Raw genomic sequence first — 7,387 nt, forward strand, 5'->3', positions numbered from 1 at the left:
TGCTTGATTTACTTTCCTTATTAATTTTACTGTTTTTCAAAATGCTAAGGCTTTGTGAAACCGGTATATGCAAAAACATGCAAAGGAGAGATGAGTTGCCAGAACACAGCAGACTCTCTAGCCCAGCACTTGGAAAGGACTTGTTTTGAGAGCAGGGAGCATGGCATACTTCAGGAAAAGAAGTTCTCCCCCAAGGCCCAGGCATGGGCCATCCTACTCCTGAGGGAAATACCTGGGTAGGACACATGCTCAATGAACACACATTTTGGAACCTGCATCCGTCTCAAGAGCTGTGGCAATTATTCTCCTTGAGGATCTAGCTCCTAGTGTTTGACCAAAGCTAGAAGAGACTGAAATCCTTGAGAATCTCTGTCCTGCCTGAGTCTAAGGGAGCACTGGCTAATGAAACAGCTCTCCCCTTTCAGCCTTTGCTCTAGTAGCACCTTGTGACAAATCTCCTAGGTCAGACCAACACATCACACTTTAATACTAGATTTTCTTTTAATAATTCAAAGAGGACATTTCTTACACAGGACATTAAAAAAAAGAGAGAAGCAAAAACAAAAAGCAAAACACTCTGAGAAACCTGCTTCTTAGACATCAAAAGTGTTTGTGTTTCATTATTCTTGTGTTGGTTCTCAATTTTCATAGCCAAAAGATTGCAGAAAATTTTATATAAAATTTTCTACTTTGAAAGGAGTCAAGAAATATCTCCGTGGCCAGCCAGGTCTTCCCCAGAAATTTAATTGGTGCAAAATTATTTTCTCGAAGGTGTTACATATCAAGTCTCATAAAATGTATAACTAGATCCTTTCTCTGGTCCTGCCTGTAAGTGGAATTCATCCTTCCATGTTTAAAATAAGTTCTTTCCCTTAAATATTTAGAGTTTCTGTCCTCTCCACAGAGATAAAAAGGAAAGACTGGATGAACAAACAGATGAACTATAATTAAAGGCAAAGCTTTCAAGTCTAAACACTGCTGTAGGCTTTCTAATGCCCTTCATTTAGACTGGTAACTTCCCTGACATGTGAGGTGCAAATGCACAAATTCAGTGGTAGAGATTCTCTGCCTCTATCTCTAATACCCAAAGCAGAAACATGCTGGTGTGGATGTGTTTTAGTGTATTGTAGCAAGTCTAGGGGACATTTCAAGAGGCATCTTCAGTTTGTATGCAGTTCTGCCTAAAACAGGAGTTCCACTCTCTTGCCATAGCAAGATTTTGTTCATTAACAGATGTCACCCCTGATCTGGTTTAACAAAAAAAAACCCAAACAACAACAACAACAACAAAAACCACACCTAGCTTGGAAAACAATGGAAAAGCCACTGATTCCTGATCTGGTTGCTTGTCCAGCTTTCTCCCTGGTTGTAAATTGCCAAATCTGTTACATATATCAAGCATACTCTGGGAGCTAATACACAAGGAGATATGCTGACTGCTTCAGTTTTCTGTCCTTTCTGCTCAATGAAAACCTATTTGGAGAGGGACCTGAAGATGAGGGAGTAAAATACTGAAGATACCTCCATCACTGTTTCTGTTCAAAGCCTGGGTCAGTTTAAGGCTGGTGGGGAAGGCTGGAGGGGGTTCCTGTGCTGCTGTGTTTGGAGTGGTATCTAGCGAGAGGCACTGCTCCAGCTTTTTGGGATCATGGAAGAATATTCGAGCATCTCTTCAGGTTTCTTGTGCTCAGGGCTTTATTTTCTATATTGGAGTGAGAACAGAGAAATAACTGCTGGCTGAAGAGCAGTGGTCAGGCGTGAAGCGGGGTGAGAGGAGGAATGGCACCATTACTTTTACGAAAGATTCAGAAAGCAAATTACCAAGAAATCAGACAGCAAAAATACAGTGAATAATTTAAATTACCTAGCCCCAAAGCAGAGGAAAGGTTGCTTGTTTAGTCAACAGGAAGTCATGTGTTGGTGCATGCCATTATAAATATATATTTATTTTTTCCATTCACCCTTTGCTCAGAAATCACCTTTTGAAAGTAGTGCCTCTATCACCACTTGGTTGGTTTTACACTGAACACAAGAAACGCAGACACCTGCTTCCCCTGGCCTCAAGAGAAAACCTCAAACAGAAAAACTTTCTCTGCTCCACAAGTGCTGATGCACCCCAGCCCCTGACTTGCACAGAGACCCTGAGCAGGGGAATGGTGGAGCTCCTTGCAGTTAGGCACTGGCAGATAAATAAGCTGTTATGCTTATCTATTATAAGCACATAGAACACGCCCACTTATATGATCATATACTAAGCGTGAGACTATAAATCAGTGTTTATTACACACACATTGCATTGCTCACTCCACGAAGATTTGTCGCCCTGTTTGGAATGATAGACCCAACACAAAGGGAGTGCAGCTGCTCAGACACCTCTGCCAGGCACAGCACTCCCCTTGCTCCAGTCCTGAGAGCAAAAATGCCCTCCACACTAGATGTAGAGCAGCTTGCTGTAAGGACACGGGGCAGAGAGCCTCGTCCCCAGAGTTGCCAACTCATCCTGTGATGCAGCTGTGGATGCCATGCCTGGGGGGAAGGTTTCAGCTGTTGCAGTACAAAGCAGTGATTTTTGTGGAATATGCAGCACCACAGAGATATATAAAAGCTGTGAGGATGTGTGTGAGGTTTGCCTGGGGTGGACTTCACCAGAGAGGGATGGTGTGGTGGTGGGGTTTGCAAATGCAAAGCTAAAGCACTGTGGGATGAGTGTCATGGAGGCTGCATCTAAATTAGACAAGAGCAGGGATCCTAGGTTATGAGAGGCAAGGGGAAGTAAAAAAGGCAGGAGTTCGGGATGTGTAGGAGGGTGGATTTACAAAACTTGCACTGCTGCATTCTGCAGGTTTGTCAATGCAGAATTGATGGCATCTGGTTGCTGAGTGTGCACTGAGGTTATACGTTATGGTGTGTTTTACTAGTAATTCAGCTTTCCAGGCTTGCACTGCAAAATCTTTACCTGGAGACTTGACCTGCAGTTTATTTTTGTTTCACTGTTGAGCTTGTTTTGGTGCTGGGGGATGAGGCAAATTAGGGTGAAAGTATTGAATTGAGTATACATTTTTCAACCACAGCCCTGTGAGTGCTTCTCATTCTTGCCCTGCAGCTCTCTGCCAGCTCAGCTCGGGGCTCCTTATAGGAACTAATAATCCTCAGTTCTGGCCCTGTGACCCCACAATTATTTTCTCTTCCTGCCTGTATTAGTACCCTCCACCATGTCTCTGGGCCACAGCACTTCCAGCCCTTGCTACCAGAGAGTCACACCTGCTGGGATCACCAGCAGGAAGGCAGGAAAGGGGCTAGATTGGGTTGAGGAGTTTAAGACCTAGTGAATGGCTTCCCCATCATGAATGCAGATAAGAAATGTGACCAAAATCCACGTACTTAGGCTAAATGTCCTCTAGTGTGTTCTCTGCCTTGAGACCATGACATGTTTGGTAGCTTCTCTCATTTATGCTAAGAGGAACCGACTTTGTGATGAAAGCAGAATGCATGGGCACATGGTGCCCTCCCCATGCTGAGAGCTGGGAGGTAAAGTACCTACCAGAGCTGCTTGCACCCTGCTGCTTCCCATTGCAGTGCCTGCAGCTTCAGCCTCCAGCATGCCCTGCCCATCTCACTTGGTTCCTGACTCTGTGCTGACCTGGAGAACACCCTCTGTGTGCCCAGGGAGCTGCAGGCTCTGTTCCAGTGTTATTGCATTCTCCTACAGCTCAGGCCCCTGGTCCCTCTGGTCCCCCTCAGTCCCACACCCTGCTTCAGATCTCATCTTCCCCCTCCTCAGTGGAAGTCACTGGTCTCCTATCTCTGCAATCACCCGCTAGCCACAGGGACAAGCTCGGTTTTGCACTGCAGTTTTCCACAATGAGGCTTACCTTCTAGCTGTGGTTACGGTTTTGCAAACCAGTGCTGCCTGTGATTAGCTCGTGTTTGTGCAGTGCTGCAGCTCGTGCTACTCAGTGCAAAAAGAGCTTGCACCTGGGGCCTGGGTGGTAGATCCTGATTTTAACCTCCTTGTTGTCTTTGGAGAAGTTTGTTGGAGAGACTGAGACAGAAGTCTTGGGAAGGCAGTAAAAAATCATGTGTTGGATGTTCCTTGGCTGTCAGTCGTGTGCCGAGTACCTTGCAGTTGTACAAGGTTTCCTTGGCTGGAAAGTCCTCATGGGCATCTCTTGATCTTGCACTCACATACACAGCCAGGTAATTTCCTTTTTCCCAGTTTGTGCTCAACATGGGGACATCAGGTAAGGCACAGGCAAATTTACCTAAGGGTGGCTAGTTTGGTCCCATTCCAACTTGGAAAACTGGGAACAAGGCCAGAAAAGCTTTTAGATTGGAGATGCAAAAATCTACCGTGAGGCTGTGCCCCTGGGGACTCTCAGGGAAATGGCAAAGAGGTTTGCAGAGAGTACAAAGAGTTCAGATGCCTTTCCTAAGTTAAACTAACAAGCAACTACAAAGAGAGCAGCTGATGGACAATGGAGCCAAAAGAGAGGGTGTGTGATGAGAAAATCACTGGTCACCACAGGACAGAGAATGTCAGGAGCAACTACACTCACTGCACCAGGCAGTGAGAAAAGAAACACTTTTGAAGGTGCCAAGAAGGCAGCAAAGGCCAAGACCCACCTGGCCCTTGACTGGCACTGCCAAGGAGCCCTGGTTAGCTCTGCCTGTGAAGAAAGTCCCAAGGAAAGCCAAGATGCTGGCAGCCAGCATGGCCAAGAAATAGCTACAGAATATGAAAACTGATAGACCAAAAGAGTCAAAGATCCACTGAAGGGCAAAACAGTGAAACCCAAGGCTACCAAACCCAAGGCAGAGAAATTGAAAGTGACCTCAGGGTGAGAAGGTAGAGCACAAGAAGTAGATGCTGTATGAGCAAAGAAAAAGTGGCCTGCTGCAGGGACACAGACTGCAAATTCTTTAATTGAACCGCTGATTTTTTGGTCATGTTTTGCATTTTTTAACACAATTTCCCCAAAGGAAGACAATTTATTTCAATAATTTTAATGCCTTGTTTTGCAATTAAACTTGTTCTTTGTATTAATTAAAAGTTTCTTCTTGTTATTTTATTAAGTTGTCTGCAGCAATATTGTAGGAGAGTTTGCTCAGAGATGCACAGCATAAAGAACAGAGGCAGCAGACAAAAGATGCAATGAAGGAATTTCTGATCTGACATCAGAAAACTATTCTCCATCTTAAGCATGGTGCAATATTAGAACAAGTTGTGGATTCTCCATCCCCTGCTGAATTTTTCAAAATTGACTTGGACAAGGCTCTGAGCAATCTGAGCAGCTTTGAAGTTAGCTCTGCATGCTAACTTTCAGTGTAAGTTTATCTGTGATCTTAACTGGGAGCATATAATATCTCAATATCCACATTTATTTAAAAAGAAATGCACAGCTTAAATCTACAGCATTTATTCTTATATTTAAGCAGGTGAGATCTAACATGACTTATTAGTTAGACACATTGAATTACATATGCTTCTCTATTACACCTTTTTCCTAATTTGTGACCATCTGTATTTGTATGAAAATTGCAATCTTATTAAAATGCCCCAAACTGCATTCTGATAGATAATTTATTCATTAAATGGATGGAATGTTTTTCACAATTCACTTTTTAAATATACTTCAGCATACTAGCAACAAGCACATGCTGGTTGCATTTTAAGTGCTATAACTCATATAATTGAACACGTTTTTATTTGAAAAAATAATTTACACTAATAGCAAAAGTAAACAGTCAAATACCTTTGTGATATTTCCCACACATTTTTGAATAACTTTTTAAAATTTATTAATCTCCAGCTCTTTATTTTGTGGGAGTTTATTCCAACTTGCTGCATTACAGGGGCTATGGATGCAGGGAACAGAGAGATAAAAGCAATATGCTAAAGATCAGAGAGCAGGGGGTGAAGAGGTTCAGAACTGGAATTCAGATTTCCTGTGCCCCAGTCAAGGAGCTGTTCACAACTGGACAAACGTACCCTGTCAAACAATGTCACTGTGTGCTGTCAGGGGTCAATGCTGCAAGATTGTGTACTTTAATACCTCTGGAAAAAAAAACACCCAAACAATTTTTTAATGAAAAATTAAAGCTAAAATCCCTTTTGGTTTCAACCCAGCTATTCTTTGTCTAGTAGAGGTGCTCTTTTTGGGTGGGTGGCAAGGACCAGTCCCCTCTGTGAAGGACAACCCCACACAGCAGCCAGCAGTACATCCCTGAGGGATCCTTCCAAGCCGAGATGCCCGATGCCAATCTCTTTGCTCTGGGTTCTTGTGGACAAGATTCAGGCAACAAGTTTCAGGAGCTTCTAGGTGACATGCCAGCTGCTTCCAACAGCCTTCCCATGCTTGTGAGCTCCACATGCCCAGCAGTGAGGCACTGCTTCAAGCAGGGGAGCAGATATCGGCGCACTGGCTTTAAACAGCAACCTTCAAACTGGTGACATGGAAGGGTACTGGGGAGCTGACAGCAGAAGGAGAAGGAGCAGCTATTGTGTGGGAAGTGACCACGGGGCATCTAACTCCCTCTCCAGGTCAGGAGAGGTTATGAAAATCAGTCACAAATGCAGAATCATGCTTCTAAAAACAGGGCTCTGTCAGGTTTCTTTGTGGCTACACCAACTGTATGAGCAGCACACCTACCTGGAGGCATATTTAAAACCACTTCCCTGGCTTGCAAGAGAAAGTGATGCCCAGAAATCATGTCAATTCAGGTTGGAGGGGCAGGGGAGATAAATCTGTGTATGGGACAAGTGCTAATAAGCGTGGGCCGACTCTAGAGTAAGGGAAAAGGAAGAACAAGCTGAATTACAAACAGTTAATGGCATATGTTGTGCTTGGCTCACACAGCCAGGTGAAAGTGCCAATACAGGAGCACTGCAAAGGCTGAGTTTAAGAGACAGAGCAGGGTCTGGCCTGTGCAGGTGGGAGCAGTGTCTCCAGTCACTGGGGCTGAGGCTGTATCCATTGCAACAGTCCCAGATCAGGACACCACAGCTTCAGCCAGGAAAGGGCATAGAGGAGAGTGTTGTGCAACAACCTGCATTGTGTGGTTTAGTTCTGAAGACTTATGGGGCACTCTCAGAGGCAGCTTAATGGGTAATTTGGCCCACAGCCACTTTTGTTCTAGAAATACCATCTAAATGCAGACTTGACTGCTTGCACATGAAGACGCTGGTCAGAGTCCCCCATGTCTTAATGCTTCATCTTCTCAACCAAAACATGATGTAGTCAGTACCTGATGAAACTATGAAAAAGTAAGAAAATCAATGAAAAGGAAATTTTCCTAATCTTTTTGACCTAGATGTGTAATTTTTAATGTAGTCTCTCAGTTATTCCCATTATTGAGTTAAATGGTTGTAGTGAACAAGCTCTTCTCT

The sequence above is a fragment of the Sturnus vulgaris genome, chromosome 2 (genome assembly GCF_052056855.1).
Source record: "Sturnus vulgaris isolate bStuVul1 chromosome 2, bStuVul1.hap1, whole genome shotgun sequence".
In the NCBI taxonomy this organism is placed as follows: domain Eukaryota; kingdom Metazoa; phylum Chordata; class Aves; order Passeriformes; family Sturnidae; genus Sturnus; species Sturnus vulgaris.